This window comes from Bison bison, unplaced genomic scaffold (assembly GCF_000754665.1).
Source record: "Bison bison bison isolate TAMUID 2011002044 unplaced genomic scaffold, Bison_UMD1.0 scf7180017864274, whole genome shotgun sequence".
Classification (NCBI taxonomy): Eukaryota; Metazoa; Chordata; class Mammalia; order Artiodactyla; family Bovidae; genus Bison; species Bison bison.
In genome coordinates, this window is record NW_011494846.1 from 6385538 (window position 1) to 6396869 (window position 11332).

The following is an 11332-nucleotide window of genomic DNA, read 5'->3' on the forward strand; positions in this document are numbered from 1 at the left end:
TCCTTCTTTCTTCATTAGTGGCTGAGATAGTAAGAATTCTCTACCTTCATTATTGCCCACATTTTCTCTTTAATTTTCACTGTGAAGAATAACATTAAAAGATTGAGTTAATCACTCTGAAGGTTTATAATTTTATTCCATATTTCCCTTTTCATTCTTTTATTTTTTTTCTCCAGTGATTTTCTTTATTTGAAATTTTGCATTTTAAATGAAAGTATACAGTTTCTTTTTTCTGAGTTATTTATATAGAGTTGAAACAAGCACAAAAACCTGAAGTTGGACTGCCTAACCTTTAGTTTTCTCTGTAAAAAGGGGATAATGAGACTAATACTAGTACTCCTAATTTATAGGATTACTTATGGAGTCATTGTAAAGAATACATTTGATAATTCACATAAAGGACTTAGGGTGGTTACTGGCACATGTAAACTCTCAAAATATGTTAGCTTTTACAATTATTTTATAGGCTCAGTTGCATTTTTAATGTATCTTTTTATACACCAACTGGTTTGTCTACCACCAATCATTTATAAAGCATTAAAAATACAATATTTTAATATTATATTGTTGGCTGGAAAAACAATAACAATATGGAGTGTCTATTCTTAGGAAGTTTAAAAGCTAATTTGAGATACAAAGCATGAATATTTAAATTTATAAACAAAATGTATTATACACATAAATGGAATAATATTTACCCTTAAAATGAAAGGACATTCTGACATGCTGCCACATGGATGAACCTTGAAGACTAAGTGAAATAAGCCAGTTACAAAACGACAAATATTGCATGGTTCCACTTATATGAAGAAACTATAGTAGTCAGATTCATACAAACAAATTCTGTAGGATGGTTGTCATCAGGGTTTGGGGAAAATGGGGATTAGGGAGTTATTGTTTAATAGGTAGAGAGTTTCAGTATGGGAAGATGAAAAAGTTCTGGAGATAGATGGTTGTCTAAAAGTGTGAAGGTACTGAATGCTACTTGCTGCTGCTGCTACTTACTGAGCTGTATAGTTAAAAATGGTTAAAATGGTAAATTTTATGTTATGTACATCTTAACATAATAAAAAGATTTGAAATTTAAATGTTCATAAAAAATACAATGTAAACAGATAAACCAGTAAATAATAAATTATCAAATGTCATTTTAATTTTATTTATAAAATCCATCCATTTACTTTTTGAATAAATAATACATCTGCATGGTCCAAAAATGAAAGGTATAAAATAACATACAGGGAAAAGCAAATCTTCCTTTAGCCACTCAGTATCTTTTCCTAGAGACATGATTCTATTACCAATTATTTATACATCCTACCAGAGATTTTATACATGTATAAAACTGTAGTTATAGCTATATTCACACACCCTTTTTCCACTTAAGAATAGATAGTGCATAGAATAGATAGTGCATAAAGAAATTATCCTTCAATTAAAAATAAGTTTAAAAAAGAATAGATAGTGCATTAAAAATAAACTTGTTCTTTTTCAAGAGCTGTATAGATACTGTAAAGATATTTAACCTATTCCCTACTGAGAAGCCAGTGAGTTTTCAGTCTTTTGCCTTTGAAAGCAATCTTTCAAAGACTAATCTGGCACATATGTCATTTTGTGTAACCGTGAGCATTTCCATAAGTGAAATTCCTAGAAGTAGTGTCACTGGCTTTTCAAATGATCCAGATTGAGTGCCTTAAAGAGACAGATTTCACTCAAGAAGTGCTAGTGTCAGCTGCTTTATTCCCAAACTTGGAAACATCCTTGTATCCTCTCTTTTACACCTATCAATCTCTAAGTCTTGCTCATTTTACCTTCTCAAAATCTCTTCTGTCTTCTCATTTCATTTTCCCATTGCTCACAGCCAACGATTTCATTTAGGCTTTTCACTGTTTCTTCATGTTTGAAATGTCCTCAAACCCAGCCTCTTGCTCAGGTACTTTCATGCTACCCTATACAACCAGGATTAAGTCTAATGTCTTAATTTTAGCAAACAAAGCTCACCTTAATCTGGTCCCTGCACTTTCCTTTTCAGCCTTTTCTGCTATCACCCAGCTTTACTCTTTTTGCTTTTATAATATATAACAGTTTATAGTTTTAGGCCCCCATGTATTTGCCCTCACTGGAATTGTCTTCCGAGTCTGGAATACTCTCATGGCATCCCAGGGGCAAGTACTGATTTCCTCATGTAAGAGAAGGAACCTCCCTGTTGTACCCACAGGCCCCTTGCATCCATCTTCGATAGGGATTGCTCTTCTCTACTGAAGCTATATCCTTGTAGTAGCCTCAAAGAGTGGTAGGGAGTTGTCTTTTTTCCTTTCTAACCCTATCATCCAGCATCATCTTGCTTGAGGACACATGGCATGCACTCAATACACTTTCTTTGATTGAACTTAGATCTTGCAGAGAAGGGGTGCACTCATTCCTTCACCCCACATATGTTTATTGAGAGGCTATTAAGTGCAAGATGATGTATTAGGCAGTGGGATTACCACCAAGAAGAAGATAAGCCAAGGCCCACTTTTGGTCTAGAGAAAGAGGTGGGGCAACATAACACACAATTCTAATTCATTTGGGTAAAGACTTCCATGGACCTTACGTCACAATTTAGAATTTTTTTTATAGATTAGGATGAACAAAGTGTGGCATTTTAACTGGAGGGAGTTGCACTAGGAAAGGTATTTACAAAATGAGGCAATAACTCCAAATCACTGTGAAACCCAGAGTCAGACGTAACTCTGAATTCCTGTTCGTGGCCTATTGTCTTCTATAGTGGAGATGCTTTTCTGGTAAACAAGGTCAAATACGATGTCTAGGGTAAAGAATAAGGTGAGATAATTCATGTAAAAGGTAACCAAGTCAGAATCTTACATACCCCTTATTAAAATTCTCTTTTTACGCAAACTTCTACTTCTAAACTGTCTTCTGACCGTTTAAAAACAAAAACAAAAAACAACAAAAACCCTTGCTTGGTGTTAAATGATCTATATTAAGTTTAATGCAGCTGTTCTTTCTTTACCCTTTTCCATTTTCGTTAACACGATCTCTTTTCAGAAAAGGCTGAGGAAGCTGGGAAAATGTAATGAAAAGAGCAGGTTCTTTGGAGTCCGGCAGAGTCGCATTGAGTATGGAGGACAGTCACCCCTAGCACAGTTATTTTGGACAAGTAATTAAACTCCTAGCTTCCTCTTCTGTAAAATAACAATAAATAAATGGGGAGATAATGTTTATATAAAGCGTTGAACACAGTGTCCCACAGTAGTAAGAGCTCAGGCATGTATGCATGCTCAGTGGCTCAGTCGTGTCCCATTCTGCAACCCCACAGAGTGTATGTAACCCGCCAGGCTTCTCTGTCCATGGAATTCCCCAGGCAAGTATATTGGAATGGGCTACCATTTCCTTCTGCAGGGAAGAGCTCAGGGAGGTTAGCTATTAAACGATTCTAAGAACTCTATGTCTTGAAGGTCTTCTCCCTCCTGCCGTCAAAGGAATTGTTAAGTGTAATCGGTTAAACCTGAACGCGCACGTTCGGCGCCGATGTAGTTTGACCTCTCCAGGCCGCCGTCTGCGAGCATGCGTACATAAATGTGGCGGCACGTACGTGTCATGGCGAGCTCCAGCTAAAGTCTGCAGTTTCCGGAGAGTGGCGTGTAGGTTCTGTTACTTTTGGTTGGCTTGTTATTTCCCGACTGCTGGGTAAGGGTGGCGGGTGGATCAGTGTGGGGCAGAGTTTGACCAAAGCTCCTTTTATGGCAAAGCCTTGTTCCCCTAGTTTCAGTCCTTCTCGTGGCCGTTCGCTGGTTTGTTTCGAAATTGAAAGAAAACTTACCAGCTGGGTTGGGAGCATTGGGAAGCAGCGTTGCCTGAAGTGAGGACCGGGACCTTGGCCTTAGGTGCTGCAGGACTGTTAGGAGTACTTAACAGATCTCGTTGCTTACTATAAAATTTAATTTCCTCCGTTCTCCCACTTTCTGCGTTAGTGAGTTCGTGGGACGGGATAAGGCTTTTACAGTTACCATGCTTTCACAAGGCTGCATCTCAATAAAAATTTAAACTGAAATTGGTCTGAAGAGCAGGTGTCTTGATTTTTCACTTTTCTTTCTTGTTTACTGGTGAAACCTGTCTCTGAATCTTGGGACAACACGTGTCTTTTGGTGTCGGGTGATACGGATACCTACTTCTTTGCTCTGTTTTGTAGTAGTATTACTACTGGATCACGCTGATGTATTGTAGTGCCGGATAGTATTTATTACTAGGGCCATACGCTGGATCTCAGTCATAGCAAATGTGGCAGATGTCAACATACCAGTCCTAATCAGTAAGAAATTGGGAGTGGTACAGAACACTGGTAACCTTGCTGTATAAACAGCATTTATAGAGTGTAATCCCTTTTAGGTAGTTTTAGAGGCCTTACTGTGGTTTTGTAAACTTGTTGCGAACTTTCTTTTCTAAACAGTTTTTATTTTCCAGACTCATCTTTCAAGACGATTTGAGACTAATTGCAAATAATCAAGGTACTCGTTTATTTTAAAACTTTTATGTTGGGAGTGATATTTACCCAATGTAATATGCAAAGAGGTAGCCTACTTTTAATTTCTTAGTGATTTTGTCACCATCATTATATGGAAACGCCAAGATCTCCATATCACTAAATCCAAGAAACATTTTCACTCATTTTACTCAAGCTTTCATCACTTGCCTTGTCCACCTGTTTGACATACTGTCTTCATTTTCCTTCTGTGACCCACTGATTTTTCTCATTTGGTGACTGCTTCTTGATCTCCATTATAGGAGGTTTCTCTTCTGTTTGGTAGGTAAATTTGGAGTTCCTTAAGGCTTGGTCCATCACCTTTTCCAATTAGGAGAAATTCTATTCTTTTTCTCTCTGGTTGATCTAATCTACTTCTTCAGCAACACTATTCTTTTTTATTTTAGCCATCTTAGTGTGTGAGAAGTGTCTTGTGGTTTTGATTTGTATTTCCTTGATAGCTAATGATGTTGACATCTCATGTTACTGGCCCTTTGTGTATCTTCTTTGGAGAAGATACATATTTGCAAATATGTATCTTCTTGATGGTGTTCTTTGAAGCATGAAAGTTTTAAGTCCAGTCTCTTTTCCTTTGTTGTTCTTTTGGTGTCATAAGAAAGATGTCAGAAACACATATACCTATGATTTCTTATAAGAGTTTTATAGTATTTCTTAAATTTAGGTCTGTAATCAATTTAATTTTTGTTTATGATGTGAAGTTGCAATCCAGCTTTATTCTTTGCATGTAGCCATCAAATTGTTCCAAAACTATTTTTTGAAAGCATACTCTTCCTCATTGAATATTCTTGGCACCCTTTTAGAAAATCAGCTGACTAGGTGACGTGTTTTTGACAGGCATTCTAGATGATTTTTATGAAAAAACAAACAACTCCAGGACAGTGATTTTCAAACTGTAGTGCATGTCAAAATCACCTGGAGGGCTTGTTAAAGATTGCTGAGCTTTACTCCAAGTATCTGATTCAGTTGGTTTGGAGGGGGACCCAAGAGTTTGTTTCTAGGAAGTTCTCTAGTGACACTTAATTGTGCTGGTGTGGGAACCATACTATAAAAACTATGGGTGTAGGACTTTCGTTCCCAACTGTGGCAGCACATGAGACTTACTGGAAAGTTTTAAAAAATACTGATGGCTAGGCTGAGTTCTAGAGATTGATTCAACTAGAGCATGAACTAGTTGATGATTTTGTTGTTGATAATTACTATAGCTCCCCAGGTGACTATAATGAACATCAACTGAGAACTTTCCTAGGAGAACAGTGGTTCTCAGTGGGATGTATAGTGGAATCACCTGGACAGGTTTTACATAGCCACCCTTAAATTCCACTCTGGAGATTCTAATTCAAAATGGGGCCTCGGTATTTGCTGTTATAAAAGCTCTCCTAATAAATCACCTCTGTAAATAGCCAAATATACTATCTATTTGTCATCTTTTTCCATGTCTCCTTTTTCACTTTGTTTTTATTTCCTTTATCAAACTGATTTTCTCTGCCTTTGAGAGAGAACTTTATATGATTCATTCTGTAGCGCTTAACTACTATCTTGCTTTCTACTATCAAAACTACTATCTCACACTTTTCATTATTATTCACTTATTTAATGTTTTCTGAAGGCTAACAATTCACTTTACCGGTTTGTTGGAAGTAAAAAGCTTGTTAATAGTGATAGGTGAGTTTATTCAGGTGTTTATGATATGCAGCCAAGTTTAGGAACCTCTGCATTTTATATTTGTCTCTTTCGTCTCTCTAGAGTGAATTTCTAGAAATGGAATTGCTGGGCTAAAGGACATATATGTGTTAAAGTTTGATATGTATTGCTAGATTGCCCTTCAGAAAGGGTATGGCAGTTCTACCATGCTTTTAGCTAACAGTTGGTTTTTTGTCAGTCTTTGTTATCAGTGGGGTAGATGGAAAATAATTTCTTGTTTAAGCTCAGGCCCTTAGTGTGTTTGAGCATTCTTTCCTATGCTTAATGGCTATTTGACTTGCTTAAGCGTGTTGCCAGTTTTTCCTTTGCCCATTTTTTTTTCTGGAATGTTTTTCTTTCTTAGGGTCATCTCAGACTCTTGCATTATTTGTGCTTTGCCAGTGAAACGGAGTCATCTGGGGAGAGCTTGGTGTTGAGAGAGGGTCCAGTTCTAGTTGTCAGTGGACAAATCTTCTAACTCCTCTGGACTTCTCCCATCTAGTGTGAGAATTTCCTTCTGTGTTATAGAAAGACTAGCTAAATTCAGCTTAAACAAAGATTTATTCATCCTTTCATTCAGCAAATATTCTGCACTTGCTGTGTGCTAGGCATTGTTACAAGCGTTGTAGATATAGTGGTAAAAAAGACAGGGTGCCTCTGTTCTGAAGCTTACACTGTAGTGAGAAAGACACAAACAGTTATATATATGGAGTCAGGTAAGTGTGATGAAGGGAAATGAAGCATAAAGTGGAGTTAGAGGCTGGTGAGAGTGTGTGGGATGCCTGATCAGTGTGTGGTTATTTTAGATAAGGTCGTTAGGAAAAGCCCTCTCCAAGGAGGTGTTATTTGAGTAAAGGAGTAGGCAGCAAGCCATCCAAATATCTGGGGATGATATTCCAGACAGAGGAAGAGCAAGTGTGAAGGCCCTGAGTCAGAAACTAGCTTGGTCTGCTTGGAGAATGTCGGGAAGGTTATTACAGTTGGGGCAGAGTGGGAGGTGGCAGAGGGACCATATTTTGTAGACTGGGTTGTGGACAGTTTAAAAAAATTTTTTTTGAGAAGCTGCAGTGAGCTAGGTAGTTTAGGCACCACCTGGGATGAAGCAGTGAACAAAACACTCAGAAACCTCCCCAGCCCCGGAGTATATATCCTAGTAGAAAGAGAGAGTAATAAGATGATGAAGGTACTGTGGTGGAGGAAGAAATTTTCCTCTACAGTTCTCAGACAAAAGTGTAGTAGCATGTGGCATGTGTACATGGGCTTCCCTAGTGACTTGGTGGGTAATAATCTGCCTGTAATGGGGGAGACCTGGGTTTGGTCCCTGGGTTGGGAAGATTCCCTAGAGAAGAGAATGGCTACCCAATTCCAGTATTCTGGCTTGGAGAAGAATGAGTGGATACCTACTCCTCTCCTCCATGGACAGAGGAGCCTGGCAGGCTATAGTTCATGGGATTGCAAAGAGTGGGGCATGACTGATCAGCTAACACTTTAACATACATGGGACAGACCCAGGGAAACTGAGTAACTTGCCAAAATGGCTGAAACTCTTACCTTAAATATTGTTTTCAGCTAAAGACAAAAGATCTTGGGGGTAGTGGTTTGGGACCTCAAAGGGGAGGAAGGCAGTTGCCATGAGATGGAAAAGCAAATGTTTGGTAACAGTTTTAACAGACAGACTTTGCCTGGTTGCTCCCCATCTGTGCACATAGTTCATACTATAGTTATCTATGGGGATTGCCTCCCTTCCTGAAACATGTCTTCTCTTTACATTCTTTTAGCAGTTAGGAGGAGGGTCAAAGTTTCTTCTTGGCCTTGATTTGTCTTCAGCTCAAAATAACCCACATGCAAAGAGACATTTTCGGTGGCAGGTTTGCTCCTCTGTAGTGTCTAAGCGTGTGGGGAGGTGCTATGGCACGAAAGCGAGGCTGGGGGGACAGGGACAGGAGATGCGTGTACATGGTGAGGTGGGGGTTGTTCAGAAGGACCTCACTGGTGACATTTGGACAGAGTTCCAAAGGGTTTCAAGGCATGCCAGGCATGACCAAGACCTTGAGATGAGTGTGTGCCTGGTGGGTATGAACTAGCCAGGAAGCTCATGTGTCTGAGTGCAGTTGAAACTGTGCACCTCAGATGGGACTTGAATCCACAGCCTGGGACCCACACCTTGCCAGAACCCAGACTGGGACTTGAACCCACAGTCTTTTAATCGAGATCACATACCTGGTCTCAGGGCTTCCCCAGTGGTTCAGACAGTAAAGAATCTGTCTGCAATGCAGGAGGTCTGGGTTCGATCCCTGGATTGGAAAGATCCCCTGGAGAAGGGAATGGCAACCCACTCCAGTACTCTGGCCTGGAGAACATGGACAGAGGAGCCTGGTGGGCTACAGTCCATGGAGTTGGAAAGAGTCGGACACGACCAAGCGACTAGCACATTAACACATACCTAGTCTCAGGACTTAATGAAGCTCACATTCTTCTTATCAAAATAATTCAGTGAGAGACAAAGTAATAGGTAAGAAGTGGGTTTATTTAGAGAGAAACACACTCCACAGAATGTGGGCCTTATCGGAAGGTAAGAGGCCCCAAAATATGGCATGGTTAGTGTTTATGTCTGGGTAATTTCATAGGCTAATTTCATGGGCTTCCCTTGTAGCTCAGTTGGTGAAGAATCTGCCTGTAATGCAGGAGATCTGTGTTTGATTCCTGAGTTGGGAAGATCCCCTGGAGAAGGAAATGGCAACCCACTGCAGTATTCTTGTCTGGGAAATCCATGCACAGAGGAACCTGGCAGGCTACAGTCCATGGAGTCCCAAGAGTTGGACACGACTTAGCGACTAAACCACCAGCCTCTAATTTCATAGGCTAATGAGCAAGAGGATTATTCCACTTATTTTGGGGAAGGGGTGGGGATTTCCAGGAATTGGGCTACTCTAAAGTGGCTCAGAGGTTAAAGCGTCTGCCTGCAATGCGGGAGACCCGGGTTCGATCCCTGGGTCGGGAAGATCCCCTGGAGAAGGAAATGGCAACCCACTCCAGTATTTTTGCCTGGAGAATCCCATGGACAGAGGAGCCTGGTAGGCTACAGTCCATGGGATCGCAAAGAGTTGGACACGACTGAGTGACTTCACTTCACTCCAGCCTTTCACAGTTAGCTCTGCGCTGCCGTGCGGTGGCTGTGTCACTTAGCGTGCTGATGTAGTACAGTGAGCATATGAGGCTCAGGGCCCACTGGAAGTTGAATCTTCTGCTACCTTGGACCTAGTTGGTTCTTACCAGTGTGTCATGTCCTGTGGCTAAGTCTTGTGGAATCTTCCTGGACAAGGGATTGAACCCGTGTCTCCTGTAGTGACAGGTGGATTCTGGATTCTTTACCACTGAACCACCAGGGAAGCCCCTGTCCTTATATAACTTAGTAGCGATTTTAACTCTGGGCTTTTTACTCTGAGATAGACTACCAATGGAAGGTTTTGATCAGAAACCTGAGATGAACTTAGGTTTTAGAGGGATCCCTGGCTTATTGTGCAGCAAGGTTCCTTTGGGAATTGAGGGTAGAAGCAGGTGACTATGACAGTAATCCAGACAAGAGTTAATGTTGGGACCAAGAATGTAACGGGGTATGGTCAGAAATGGTTAGATTCTGAATATATTTGGAAGCTCAAGCCAATGGGATTTTGCTGATGTATTGGACTTAGGGTGAAGGAAAGAGGAGTCAGGGATGATTCCAGGATTTTTGGCCTGAGAGGTTAGAAGGTTGGTATTGCCTTTCAGTGAGATGGAGAAAGTCGTGGGGGGATCTGTGTGATCCTCCTGGCTGCAGATGGGGTCAGGTGGGGAGAGAATCAGGAGTTCTGTTCTTGATTTTAAGTTTGAAGTAACTCTTAGCCATTCAAGCAGGGTGTTGAGTAGGCAGTTGGATGGACATCTGAGTCTGAAGTTCAGGGGAGGCCTGGGGCTGGTTATATAAGCATATAGTTAGTATTTCAAGGCCACAAGGCTGGATGAGATCACCTAGGGTGCGCCTGTAACTAAAGAAGAGAAGACGTCCTGTAACGGAGCCCCGGGGGGGTTCTGACCTTGAGAAGTTGGAGAGATGAGGAGCGGGCAATGGAAACTTGGGGACTGGCTAATGCGGTAGGAGGAGAACTCAGCGTGTGGTATCCCAAAAGCCAGGGAAGAAGATATCTTGAGGGAACGAAGGGTCAGTAGTGTCAAGTGCCGCTGGTAGGATCACATGAGATGGCTGAGAGGTGACCGTTCCGTAGATTGTTGGAGTCACTGAAATCAGGTCGGCAGTTTTGGGATGGTAGGGGTGAAAGCCTGGCATATGAGAGACTGGGAGGGGGAAACTGGAGACAGTTCTTGCAAGGAGTTTTAAAGGATAGAAATGTGATAGAGACAGTAGGTAGAGGAAGCGAGGCCATGATAAGGTTTTTTGTTTTTTAAATGGGAGAAATAACAGTACCCGTATACAATTAGTGATTAGGTAGGGAGGAGCATGACTAGAATTCTGTGCTCAAGCAGGTTAGAATAGAGGGGTTGTTCTTAGAGGGGTGGGTAGTTCCTAGAACAGGTTGGTATGTGGGCAAAGAACCATTTCCTATTAAGAGAATGCAGTCTTCTGTCTGCGGAATGTGGGAGGGGATCTGAGGGTGGGCTTCACTCACGCCTCCTGTTTTCAGTACCATCTACAGCCTCATGAAGAGGCAATCCATGAGAAATTAATTTTCAGAAAGTTTCTAAGATAAATGAGTTTGTTTCTTTACTGTAGTTCTTCCCAGCCCTTGCTCTCATAGTATACACATACATGCATGCACACACATACTGGGAGTCTGTGAGAGGAATTTTCCAAATTTATTTGACCACAGAACTAGTTTTTCACTGATAGTTCATAGAACCAGTTTGGGAGAAACTTAGTTCATTTCACTTTCCCTAGTGTGCTGAGTCAGAGAAGGCGATGGCACCCCTCTCCAGTACTCTCGCCTGGAGAATACCATGCATGGAGGAGCCTGGTAGGCTGCAGTCCATGGGGTCGCTAAGAGTTGGACACGACTGAGCGACTTTACTTTCACTTTTTACTTACATGCATTGAAGAAGGAAATGGCAACC

General features: G+C 41.0%; 1 protein-coding gene across 1 annotated transcript in view; it reads left to right on the top strand.

Moving 5' to 3' along the window:
• Positions 1-3571: 3571 nt before the first annotated feature.
• The window catches only part of CDKAL1 (CDK5 regulatory subunit associated protein 1-like 1), a 622071-nt gene continuing 614310 nt past the window's right edge, over positions 3572-11332 (top strand). Inside the window, exons 1-2 of the mRNA XM_010848824.1 lie at positions 3572-3647; positions 4468-4511. The gene's annotated coding sequence lies outside the window, so the exon portion shown is untranslated. The remainder of the gene's footprint in view (positions 3648-4467; positions 4512-11332) is intronic.